Below are 13,677 nucleotides of genomic sequence, written 5' to 3'. Positions count from 1 at the left end.
GGACCAACTTCTGCTGATGAAAGAAAGAAGCTTTTGAGCTACACACAGTTCTTCTTCTGGACTCCAGATCCTGGTCTCCAGACCTGAAAAAGAGCTCTGTGTAGCTAGGAAACTTGCCTCTCCCCAACAGAAGTTGGTCCAATAAAATATATTACCTCAGACATGGTTAAAGTCAGTGGATGTACTAAGTACCCTTCATTCAGGCTAAAGGGAGGGAACAATTTAGCTTCTTTAGTGTAGTGATAGTTGAAGCAATAGAAGTCACTGGCCAGTATGGTAAGTCCTGAGCAGAAGATAAAGCGATGGGTTTTCCTGGGGACTGATTACAAATGCAGGAGCTTGTGGATTGATTGGTTACAGCTGTGTGTGTGAGAGACCAAAAGCAATGAGAAAACCAAAATAACGCTACATGCAGCTAGCAAGAGAGGAAGTTGTCAGAGTGGTCCTGAGAGGGAGCAAAAAACATAGTTCCTTGGAGCACAGGACTGGCTGTAGAGGCGGGTTTGGAAGTTGTGAGCGACGAAACTACCTGGTGTTGTTTGTTCCTACTGTGTTCAAGGAAACAGGACTTTGTGTACAGCCTTTGTAAGTAAGTCCGATTCCACCAATCTCTCCTCCTAACAAAAGGGCAATAGAATATTACATAATTATTAGTTATCTTTTGTATAAAGCCAACAGTGCATTAGGCACCCTCCTGAAAGACAAGAAGACAAAATCTCTTCCTTTAAGAACTTACAGTCTGATGCCAATACAAGAAAGGGAGCGGAAGTTTGACTGCATTGTGAAGTTTAGCTCATACCTTGTTAATACTGCTCCATTTTTGTTTGGATTGTAAGATAACAAAGAGAGTGGGCAGAGGAGACAGGTTCAGGCCCAGCAAAGTTAGCAAAAAACTGCATTTAATAATGTTGAAATGTGAAGGATGCAGCTTTTGAAAAACCACGACTCTTCTGCCTAAGAGGGACATGTAAGTAGCCCCCTGCAGACATTCTTGAGAGCAAAACCTGCCCAAGTTACTCTCTGCTTATTTGTCCTCCTGGTCTTCCATGTCTCCAGTCTCTTCTTCTGAAAATGGAGCCTCAGAAGTTTTCATGGAGTTCTTCTCTGACTGTTTTCTTACAGCCATTGGGTTAAGCATTATACTCACACCAGTATATGGGCAGGAGTTTCTAAGGAGAGCATTTCACTCATCCCACATTCCAAAAAATTCCTTTAAACTTTCTGAATCCCACTTTCCTCAGGCAAAATTGCAGTTTTCTTTCTTTACAATGCTTTGAAAGCACAGCAGTGGGAGAGCAGGTATGTTATTACTGACACTCCCTTTCAACTGACATTTTTGTTTTTGTTCAGCAGATGCTAAGGAATGCTGAATTTTTAAAGAGGAAACTTACTGTTTCCATCCTGTTAAATCTCTCTGCAGTTTTTTGCAAAGGGAAGAATCTCTCTCTCCCTCCCCCGCACCTTCCCATCACCATAGTGCGTGAGCTTCCACATTTATAAAATTAATACCTAGAAAAACCGGAATACAGATTATCCTTGCTCCGCAGTGCATGCAAAATGCTATTGTCTTTTTAGTCATAGAACAATGACATTGATAAAGGAGATACATTCAAATTTGGCATTTCCTCTAAGGAAGCCATTGCCTGCTCTGACAACAAATCTATTCAATACAGTAACATGACAAAGAGCATTGTCCATCCATGGAGGAAGAGTATATTATAGTGCTAAAGAAGAAGATAATATTTTCTCCTATACCTTTTCTTATGTTCACATGTGGCTATATACTCCATTAGTCCAACCAGCTGCAATTTAACTAAGAAAAAAAAATATAAAAATTTCAGAGTTTACCTAGCTGCCTGATGGTTCCATTCTAAATGGTAAGCACAGAGTTAAACTGAGAGCCATAGGTGTTCGGAAAGTTTCAGTACCTCTGTGTGATTATCTGAACCAGTTTCAAATGTGTCCATCAGCCGGGTGTCCCTGCAATCTGGGAAGAATGGTATCCATGCTTAGCTCTTACACAGTACTTTTGAGCCATAGATCGCAAAGCACTCTATAAAAGGAAGCAAGTACCATCGCACCCATTTTTACAGATGGGGAAGCTGAGCCACAGTTACTTGCCTATGACCACGTAAAAGTTGGGTGGCAGAGCTAATCCTAGCACCCAAGTCTCCAGACTCCCAGCCTAATGCTGTATCCTCAGAACCATGCTGCAGTTTTAGCAGCTTAATAAAATATTCTATCATTGCCATTTTTGCAACCCATATTCTGTATCTGTCGTGGGACTCAGGCAGTGTCCCAACTCTTGTTCTCCCAGTTTTACAGCCCTTTCTATTACACTTTTGCCTCCTGATTTAAAAAAAATATTTTGTGTGAATAGTGCTAAGTTGGCAGCCCAAACCTAACACAGACTCTGAACCTTTAGCTTCCCCCATCACTAGCTGCCCTCCTGCATGACCTCTTCAGCTGTACTAGTGACCTGTCTGTGGTTCCACTTCACTGATGTGTAATAAAGATCACACAGGACATACAATGGGAGTAGCTCATACTTGGCATGCCTCACTGTTTTTATTATGACTCCTCCCACTCATCAGCACTGTTGTGATATATAAACAATCTGTTTAGAAAATTAGATAGTTTTCTTGACTTCCCCATTTCATCATATGTTCTAGGGACAAGGGTGCTGTAGCCTGAACCTGGAAAAATGGATCTGTACTTTTCAGAGTTATTTTACGAGGGAAAACTTCTCTGAAAAAATGAATTAGTAATAAGAAAGGCACATTCTGGGCTATATATTGCAATATTTTTTCTCTTTACATATCTTTTCTATACTGTACTTTTCACACAAAAGTGCTTTTTCCCCCCTTAAAGTTTCCATGATGTTTCTGTGAATAGAAGTTGGCAGCACAATGTGTATATGCTGGAAATAGCTTATGATAAAAATCTGGCACGTTACAAAGTCTTGCAGTTGATGTAAAACTGGGGAATCAAAAAATCTAGTGTCATAATTAGTGGTAACTAATTTTAACAAATGCTTCACAAAAACAAATAAAAATATGATCATTGCCCTGAAAAGTGCATTGTCTAGATTTGACATAATACCACAAAGGGCATAAACAGACATGGGGTGATGTGGAGAAGGAAGCGCAAGGGCAAGAGTGACAGTAATAAGACTATGTGGTAGCTCACATCTTCAAGCATGTACGCATCTTCAAGGTTTTGGTCATTGTTTTCTTTGGGGGTCGTTATCATTCCCTCCAGTGAGATGCCAAAAGTGAAATTAATGTGCAATTTTTGTTCCTTGAAAAAATAGATAGTAAAGAAAAAACTATTGCACCATTTTGGAATCTTGGCAGTCCGTAAGAGTAGAACTAGAACACAGAACTCAAACTGAGCATTGCAGGAAAGCTGGGAACTGATAGGGGACAGTTTCTTTGCTCTTTGTCCTGAAAAAGATAAGAGTAAGCAACAAGTTAAACACTGGTAAATATTTGTTTTAGTTAATGAGAAAAAGTGGGATCTCAGCTAGATTTTCTATTCTTGACTGCTAGATCCAATTTCTGACAGGGAGATTACTGGCTACTCTGTCTTGTGCTCACTTAGTCGAAGAGCTTAGTGGAGATTTCATATATTAGGACAGTTGTAACTTTGATTAATGCACCATGAAATCACCATGACTCAGGATAGGTGGCTTTCCATAGTTAGGGCTCGATTCTGCAAATACTTCTGTATGTAAATACATTTACTTATGCCAGTAGTCTCAGTGGCTGCTCACTTAAGTCTACATGATTTTGCAGGATCAGGCCCTCAGGTATTAAGGGGAAGATACCCAGCTGGTATATATTGTACCAGAGCCCCATTTGAAGTAAAAGGAGACATGACAATTGATGCCAGCTGAGAATCTGTCTCTTAGTCTTTTGTTTTTTCCTTATCTGTCCTCCAGGAAGTTGGGGAAGTTAGAAGTGATCACAGAGTTAGTCCCTCACCTACTCCCTGTAATAGTTAAGGTTATTTTGTTGTGAATAATTATACTTTCAGCAGTAAACATGGACTCAGGGTTAATAAGTCAGAGACCAATGAAAATATTCAATACATCTCACCATAATCATCTTTTTCTGATCTTTTGTGACTGTAACATACTGGTAGTCACAGTTCAGGGCAGTTGCATCTGTATTCTCCTTCCATGGTCCATAGAGGGCACCCATTCTAGACTCCCAGCTCCTTAGCCATTGCCTCTTTTGGGCAGACCTGTGTCTTTCTGCCTCCTGGCCAGGGTCTTCCCAGGTTGTATGGTTCCCTGCTTACACTGTGGTATCTCCCGCAAGCCAGACTGCCTCAAGTAGCCAGCACCTGGGCTTTGCTTTCTCTCCCAAGGGTATTAATAGCATAATTGCCTGCAGTTACCACACAGCTCTTTCTAAGCAAGCACATTTATTCTTAAGGTGAAAGTGTTACAGAGAAACATATTAAAAACAATAAAAGAACCTACACGCATGCTAAAAAGCTTATCAGAGATCACCCAACTCCAACCTCAGGCTCTGGTAGGTGTTAGTTCTTCAAAACCCACAGCTGTGTTTTCTTTGTGGTTACAAGTTCATAACTGTCTCAGATTCAGAGCCAGAACTCCCATGAATATCTCAGTCCTTCCTTTATACAGCTTGAGCCTTTGAGCTTGGCCTCATCTAACAGGTGATCAGCAGACAATGGCCCACTCTTCAGCATGTAGCTCCAAAAGGTTGGGTTTTTGTATAACCAGAGGTAGGGAATTTGCATTCACCTCCGCATATATATTCCCCAGGAAAATCACTTAACACTTTTTGTTCCAAAAGTCCATTCTTGTCTGGCACATTGTTCAGCACATTTGAACCCCCCTGGTCTCACCCCTGTATATCTCCCCCCTTAGAGGTTACATATAATAATACATAAATCATTCATTTTATACAATGCACCCCAAATATCTTTAAATGTACTTCATTAAGGTCTCCCAATGATATGATAGGAAATTGCCTTATCCGTCTAGTCTGGTGATAGCTGCCATAGCAAGTCTGATCAAAAGTCTTTCATTTATAAAAAAAATAAATAAAAAATAAGCAAGTTGGATAAAGAACAGCAGGCTGTATAACAATGTGATATCTAGAAATAGCCATAGAAGAAGGGAGTAAACATTCTCTAGCAGCTACATTCTCCTAAGCTTAGCTCCTCAAAGATATTTAGCTGCCATTCCCATTGAAATCAATAGGAGCCTAAATATATTTGAGGACCCGAACCTAAGTTAATCAAGACACAATTAGGACTAATTTGGATTCCACACTCCTGGGTTTCATAAATCCATGCGCAAATTACAACTCTAGGACTTGATCCAGCAACTGTTTAAGAGTTAACAATTAGTCTATACTTTGTATAGCATCTGTCCTGCAGACTATAGCTCATGAGCACAGTGACAAGCATTTAATAATATGCTCCCTGCAGATGGAGAAAAATAGTAGACCTTGGAAGAAAGATCTGCTTTTAATAGAGTGCTTAGATACTATGCTGGTGAGTGCTATAAAATCTAAGATAGCAATTAGGTTGGAGCTCTGAATAGGAGATGTCTGGAATTAAGATGCAGCAATTGTTCTGTTAAACTTGACCATTGGAAAATGGCTCTCATACCTAACATGGCTTTTGTTTCATATCTTAAGATGGCTTAATTTATTTTAAACTAATTTGTTTTCTTTTTTTACATGTGATCAAGTCTAAAGCAGTCATTTTTCTCCCTCCACAGAATGGAGCCTAATCACAGCAACACAAACAGCATGTTCAAAATAAAGCTATAAATAGTTTTGCTAACTCACAAAGCTAAGCATTCACTTCAGTTGTGAAAAAGCTGATGGTAAATGCACCTGACTGAACTAGTGAAGACAACAGATAGCCTATCTGAATAGAAAGTGTGTGTCCTTGATCAAACTCCTCTACCACAGCTGTCTTATTTTTAGCAGATAGAAATGTTTAAAGTTCTTAGGCCAAATTCTGCTCTGGTTTACATCAAGGTAAATGTAGCATAACTACATGGACATTGAGTTACTCCAGGTTTAACCCACTGTAAGTGAGAGGAGTATTTGGCCCTTTGACTCTGTGTGAAGTACAGTTTTTATCCTTATTTTGTTATTATAACATTTGTTTCTTTTAAAAGTGCTCTTGTATGCGAGTCACTAGTTATGGGCCTGATCCCACAACCCTTATTTGCACTAGTCAGGACTATGCACGTGTGGAAGGGTTGTATGATCAGGTCCTGTGACTGTTAATACAAAGTAACAATTTCTTTTTAGTTCTGTGGTCTCCATGATCCCGATGACGGCAAAATACCTTTAAGTGCTGTGGTGGACAATGAAGCAAACATACTTAAACTAATATTTAACCCGGAAGGCTTAAATTACAAAGAAAAAAAATCCTTCCATTTCAATAGAATACAGCAATGTATTCCAAATGGGGGGTACTGAATCACTCCTGGAGAGATTCAGAGTGGGTATTTCCCAGTACTGATTACCTGGAAAAGTTTCAGATAATAAACATACTCTGGTGATATTTGAAGATTGTCTAGTGCAGTGGTTCTCAACCAGGGGTCCGGGCCCCCCTGGGAGGCCGCGAGCAGGTTTCAGGGGGGCCGCCAAGCAGGGCCAGCCTTAGACAGGCTGAACCCTGGGGCCCTGAGCAACTTAGCTTTGTGGAAGCCCCTGTGATATGGGGCCCCAGGCAATTGCCCTGCTTGCTACCCCGTAACGTTGGCCCTGGCTTTTATATGCAGAAAACCCATTGTTGTGGCCCAAGTGGGCCGTGGAGTTTTTATAGCATGTTGGGGGGGGCATCAGAAAGAAAAAGGTTGAGAACCCCTGGTATAATGCACATGCACAGGAGGAATCAGGCTTCCCCAGTTACAGCTTAGCTTTGAAAGGATTAGATTTTTATTGGTAAATGTCAATAAACATGGATTTCACCGTACACGCACAAACTGACAAAAAATGTTTCCATTGATAATTATTGAAATTTACAGACAGGCAAAGTCAGAAAAATGCTGCTAGAGAATGTAGTGTTTGATTTAAGGCTGTTTAGTTTGTATAGTTTGACATGTAACATTGACAATGTGCGTGTTAGAGGTTATAAAGCTTTCACTTTTGAATCTCAGCGTCTCCTGTCATTAAATAATTGTCTGACCCCCCCCCCACAGTTTCCTACAACTGTGAACATTTAAATTGAGAAAAATAGAAATAAAAATGCTTAAAACCCATAATTTTGCACAACTGTGAAAATGTAAATAGATAAAAATAAAGCTTAAAAATAAACATTGATAGTATTTGTCAAAAATAAATTAAATAAAAATCTAATTCTGTCAGGCTTATTTATATTGTTAATAATAACATTTGTAGCATTTGGCATTTTCAAACTGTTGTGTAAGTTAATTAACAATTAGCATGTTACGCAGAGTTCAATACTCTCACAGTACCCCTCTGAGGTAGGCAAATATTATTATTTTAATTCTCAAATCTCTGCTTTTCCTCCTAAGACAAGACTTAGAGAGTGAAAACAAGGAGATTCCCCACGTTAAATTTTTGTAGTTTGAACAATATCAATAATGGGGTTTTAGAAAGCTATGGGACTATTCTCCCTTTGATACATGGGTTTCCAGTTTTAAGCCTCAAAACATGAATTATCACCCAGTCGTGATACTTCTGAGTGTGATGCTTTGGCAGAAAAGCTCTAAATATTGTAAAACTCCATAAAAATTATGAGACACTCTTATTTAAAAAAAAACTGCTCAGCTCTTAAAATATCCCAAAGCTAAGGACAAACCTCTTTGAAAGAGCTTTCTTGAATGTGTTGTGTTTAGATATTGGTAATTTGGAAGGTAGGTTGTCTGCACAACAGAGGTGTCTATTGATAAGATCCCAAGAAAAACCTAGGACTGGAGAAAGAAAAGCTGATAGTGCTACAGCTGTCGTCCAGGATTGAAAAGTGACAGGGAACTAGACACTACTTTTCCACCTGTAAGGAACAGGTTTTTTAAATCTTCATAATCATTCCCTAACAACCAAAATCTACCATGTACTCACAGAGAACAACTGATCCTGAGCCATTGCAGTCAATGGAACTTTTCCCTTTGACTTCAATCAGTATTATTAGTGTTTTTGAAATGTATCTGTATTTCACTAAATCAGTGATACTCAGGCTGAAAGTCATGAGCCGCAAGTGGCCCTTTAATGTCTCTCATGCAGCTCTTTGCAGCACATGATATTAAAGTTATTAACTAATCAGGATGCTTTTACTGTTATTAACCAATTAAGGTATCAGCTTGCACTAAGTTATTAACCTATTTGCTGTGAGAATAATATATAAAATGAAATATTTCCCCATCATACTGTTTGAATATGAATATATAGTACTATAGTAAATGAAATAACGAATTCACACTACTGTGGCTCTTTTGGGTAATGTTGATCACTAATTTGGCTCCTGAACCGCTGATGTCTGAGTATCACTGCACTAGATCCTTGTTCAATGGATGCAGATTCAAGCCCATAATGAGTGATACTTATGAGGGTCTCTACCATGTTAAATTTTCCAAGGACACTGTTCTGATGTACTATAGCTGTAACTAGGTTTTACAGTTTAAGATGATAGACTATAGGTTGATTTTTTTTTCATTTCTTTACTAGCCATATTGTCTGATTCAGGCCTGTTGGAAGTGTGTGGGGAAAATGCATTGAAGTGCCTGACATTTACTCTTCTGACACAGGCACAGAATACCAATTAAGCACTGGAGGGTTCAACTCAGTAAATAAGATCTACATATGGCCACAGCCATTGTCTGCTGGCGAGCACCACCATTAGATCACTGTGATGGTGTGATTCTCCTCGGGGTACCTAGGACTGTGAATCACCTTGTGTATCCCCCTCCCCTTTGTTTCCAGCAAGAAGGAGAATTATTTGTGCTTAGCTGGGTGTTAGCTCCCTGACATCACCAGCCTGTCAGCCACCCAACAATCTCCTCTGAGCTATGACAGCCCTTACTTTGCCTTGCAGGTTAACAACAGGTGTACCCCAGCACCTGAGCCCCTTTGAAATGTCCCCCTGTAGAGTCTAGCTCCTTATCGACTGAACACTCACAGTAATAACAGGTCTACTATCCACAAAGGAACAATGTACAATGATTCAGCTCAGGATCAGCACCTTGTATAATACCACAACACTGAGATATATTTATAGTGAAAATAGCAATACGTTTATTATCAAAGATTCAAGATATAGTGAGAAGGGATAATAGAAACAGAAGGGTTACATATAAAATAAGTTTAGTCTCTAGAAATGATTATGATTTTAACAGATTAACCTTCTATCTAAAGAAGTTTATCTCACCCAAATGTCCTTTGTAGAGTTTCCAACCAGGACAAGTTCTGATCTCGTTTTTCATCAGTGTAATCACACTGGTCAATTACTTCCTAGCTGCAGGATAAATGGGTGTCTCCTTGCCTTCTCCTTCCCCAAAGTTCATTGTCTGTACCTCAGAGTCAGATAACCTCCCGGAGCTTATTCTCCAGTGTGCTGCCTCCCTGTTGATTTCACATCCCCCTGTTCACTTTGTATGTAAATAGCTTATAATGCTTGATTGCATGCAGACTGAGAAAGACAGGTAAATAAACATCTTTTGTCTGTCAGAAGCCTGTTTATCAGCTCTGCCTTGATACAGACTTTATGATCATATTTTCACTTCATACGTAACTCCTTACATAGTATCTGTACGTACATTTCACAACCATGTTAATGACCAGTGTGACCCTGGCTTTTATTGAAGACCTCCCATGATATTTTTTGGGGAAGCAGAATGTACATATCAGAATATTCTGGTAAGCCCATTGCCAGCTGGCATTGAGTGGTTTGTTGGCCACAAATGGGGTTTGGGACTGGAAGTGGAGGTCCTCCCTTAGATGTGCAGCCAGAGCTGTCAAAGAGGTGCCAACTTCCAGCTGGGTGCTGAACTGCTCTGCTGCTTGGCATTTATGTTGCTCAGCTCCCGGCTAGGGCCACTTTTGTGTTCAGTAGCTGGAATATTGGCACTAGAACTTGGCATTCTCTTTGGAAATGGATTCAGTAGAACCTCTACTGCACCTTTTTAAGCTCTTTTCCCCCTTCGCATATATCGAATGCTATGTCATGGATAAACCCATGGCACAGGCTTGTCCAGAAATGTGGGTTCAACCGGTTGCTATATGGCATGATTCCCAGCTGGATTCTGTCACTAATGGTAGACTACCCTTCATTTTAGTTCCAAGAGGTCCCACTATACACTATGTGCACACTAAAGGGAATGGGACTCCTCCTTTCCATAGGGTCCTAGGCCTAGCTCCTCAGAGGTATTTAGGCATGTAACTCCCATTGATTTCAGTGGAGTTAGGTACTTAATTACCTTTTGAACATCTGGGTTCTAAATCTTTTATACAACAATGACATCATTTCAAGAGGTGTCCAAACAACACACTTAATTTTGATCAAGACTTCTCCCTTGAACTTAGGCCGGTACACAACTGAGTGTTAGGTCACTAGCACTGAGTATGCTGGTTTGGATCCTCATCTCATGCAAATCAAAGCTCCATTGAACTCAATGGAACCATGCCAATTTAAACTAGGTAAGGGTCTGGCCTATTACGTTTTTATATTAATAAAAAACCTCTGGCCCCTAAGTAAGTTGAGGTAAAAATTGTCATTTCTTCCTTCCTGGTATTTGTTTATGCTAAAACAACATACCTTCAGGTTTAATTAATTTCTTAAAATTAAATTAACATGTTTGGGTCCAGTTCAAACAGCTTCATGTCCCAGAGCAAACTAACCTTCTAGCTTGTAGTATTTTTAAAGCTTGCATTCAAAACCTTGCTTGCATTCTTATAAGGGAAATTCATTAATATGCAAAACAGAAGAGTCATACTTCACTTTTCATAGAACTTCATTAACAGGAAATAAAGGTAGAACATTGCCTGATTGCAGCATAGTTCAATTCTGTAATATTGTTTTAACAATCAGGGAACACATGCAACTATAAGGACCTATCTGCATTGACAAAGCTATTGGATTGATGGATCATGTTTTAGATCATTGACTCCAACCTTGATATAAAATGAGTTGGTCTTACCTTCATCATGTTCAGAGTTGAAACACAATTTGTTAATATGAGTATAATGCAATATGAACCTATCTACTTTGGCAAGATCAACTGTTATAACACGTTATCTAGTAACAGGCTCCCTGATTTAGCAGTTTTTATTCTACCTTTCTATGGCATCGTCTATATTAGGAATATTTGCACTAGTATAATTAAATTGATTTAATTATATTAGAGAAAACCATTAATACAGAGCAGTGGTTCCCAAACTTGTTCTGCTGCTTGTGCAGGGAAAGCCCCTGGCAGGCCAGGCCGGTTTTTTTACCTGCCACGTCTGCAGGTTCGGCCAATCGCGGCTCCCAGTGGCCACGGTTCACTGCCCCAGGCCAATGGGAGCTGCTGGAAGCAGCGGCCAGTACATCCCTTGGCCCGTGCTGCTTCCAGCAGCTCCCATTGGCCTGGAGCAGCGAACTGCGGCCACTGGGAGCCGCGATCGGCCGAGCCTGAGGACGTGGCAGGTAAACAAACCGGCCCGGCCCGCCAGGGGCTTTTCCTGCATTAGCGGTGGAACAAGTTTGGGAACCACTGATATAGAGGCATTACAGTGGTGTGAAGTGGGGCTTATACCTAAAAAAAAAAAAAAAAAAGCTCTATTTAGCTCGAAAGCTTGTCTCTGTCACCAACAGAAGTTAGTCCAATAAAAGATATTACCTCACCCACCTTGTCTCTCACAGATTTATGTGGTAGTTTAGGAAATAAATCTATAAGGCCTTAGATGAGAGGTTCCCACACTGTGATCCATGAACCATGCTAGTCTCTGGAGCCTGGGGAGGAGAAGTTGAAATGAACAACCAAAGTGGTCTGTGTCATTAACATGTTCAAAAAACATCAAAACACCTATTGCACTCAATAGAACTAGCAGGCCATAAATACTTTCCCAGTGTTTCTTATCCATGGGAGCAATTGCTGTTGTTGCCTATAACAGGGATGTTATGTGAGTGTGAAGGGAGCTTGTCAACACAGTCAAGCCTAGAAGAGGAGGTGTCAACAAAGCAATCTCTATTGAGAACCCCTGTGTTAGATGTAACAGTGCAGTAATGGTTGGCAAATGGTGACTTCTTAATGGCAACCACTATGTAAATGGTACAATATCAAACTGGGAGAAGAAATCAAGTCCTGTCTAGCAGTGGCTAGTTCTAGAACCAGCATTAATCACTATTTTCATTAGTATCTTGGAGAATGGAGTGAAGAATATGGGCCCCAATCTTGTTCCCACAAAAGTCTATGGAAATTTACCTTCAATGAGTGCAGGATCAAGCCTTATACCTGTGAACACTACTGAAGTGAGAGGGATTGCAAAGGACAGGACTAACATATGATCCCAATAAATTGAAGAAATGGGCTGAAAGCAATAATGTGAGGTTCCATAAAGAGAAATGCAAAGTGCTACACATAGGCATGAATATTATGCAACACCTGAGAATGGGGAAATACTGTCAAGGCAGAGCCTGACTAAGGGAAAGAGACTGGGTGTTAGAATGGATGACAAACGACAGGGTGGAGTCAATACACTCATGCTGTCACAGACAGGCAGCTGGCATAATAGGTTATATTAATTAGGTGTAAACAGGTTCATTATTCTGCTTTACTCACCATCGGAGAGGCCTCCATTACAGAACTGGGTTCAGGTTCGGGCCCCACATTTTTGAAAAAGAGAGACAAATTGGAGACAATTCAGAGGAGAAAAAAAGAATTTTAAAAGTTTTGGCAAAAATGAGGCCTATGCGTGGGATTTGCAAAAGTGCCTAAGTGACTTAGGAGCACAAGTCCCACCAGCTTTCAGTGGGACTTGTTCTCCTAAATCACTTTGGAAAGATTTAGGAAATCCTGATTTAGGAAAGACTAAGACAGGACATGCTCAGTGTAAGGGAAATTAAGACAGCAGGGAGGGAAGATTACTGTTTATGTATACAAAAAGGGATATTCTAAAAGGGACAGGGACCATGTATTGTCATTAGCTAATAAGGATGGGAAACAATGGTATGTTTGAAGACTGTGGGGAAGGAGCCAGATGAAAGGGAGTTGGTGAAGATGTGGGAGGCAGATGAAGGGAAGATGAGGAGTTGGGGCTGCGTAGCAGGTGGAGGAGTTCTTCCAAATCAGAAACTGTTGTGGAATAGAGTAGATGAAGGAATGAATGAGAGGAAGGGGGAGATGAAGGCACAGTGCAGCTAGTCAATTTTCTCTTAAAAAAAAATTAAGATCCTGGGCAGAAAGAGACCACTAGGGGAAGTGGCTTAAAGAGACTCAAAGATGAAGGAGAGGCAGCTGGGAATGAAGCCACACACTCTAAAAGAGCTCCAGGGGTCACAGAAGACAGCCACCAGCCTACTTTCTGAGCAATATAGGTCTCTGTGTAACAATAGACTTGCACTAAAGGAAGTCCCAATGCCTCTTGGACTTTCTCCAGAGTTGCTCAGCAACATGGTGCAAGAGGAGACTATAAAGTATGAACCAGGATTGTTGGAAAAATAGGACCATAAAAGGGA

General features: G+C 40.3%; 1 protein-coding gene across 1 annotated transcript in view; it reads left to right on the top strand.

The window, feature by feature from the left end:
* Window positions 1–13,677, top strand: part of LOC125634523 (gap junction beta-6 protein) — a 76,533-nt gene that overhangs the window by 34,497 nt on the left and 28,359 nt on the right. The window lies entirely within an intron of this gene.

Source organism: Caretta caretta, chromosome 1 (assembly GCF_965140235.1).
Source record: "Caretta caretta isolate rCarCar2 chromosome 1, rCarCar1.hap1, whole genome shotgun sequence".
Lineage (NCBI taxonomy): Eukaryota > Metazoa > Chordata > Testudines > Cheloniidae > Caretta > Caretta caretta.
The sequence above is the reverse complement of the archived record's forward strand: the minus strand, read 5'-3'. Positions and strand labels throughout refer to the sequence as shown.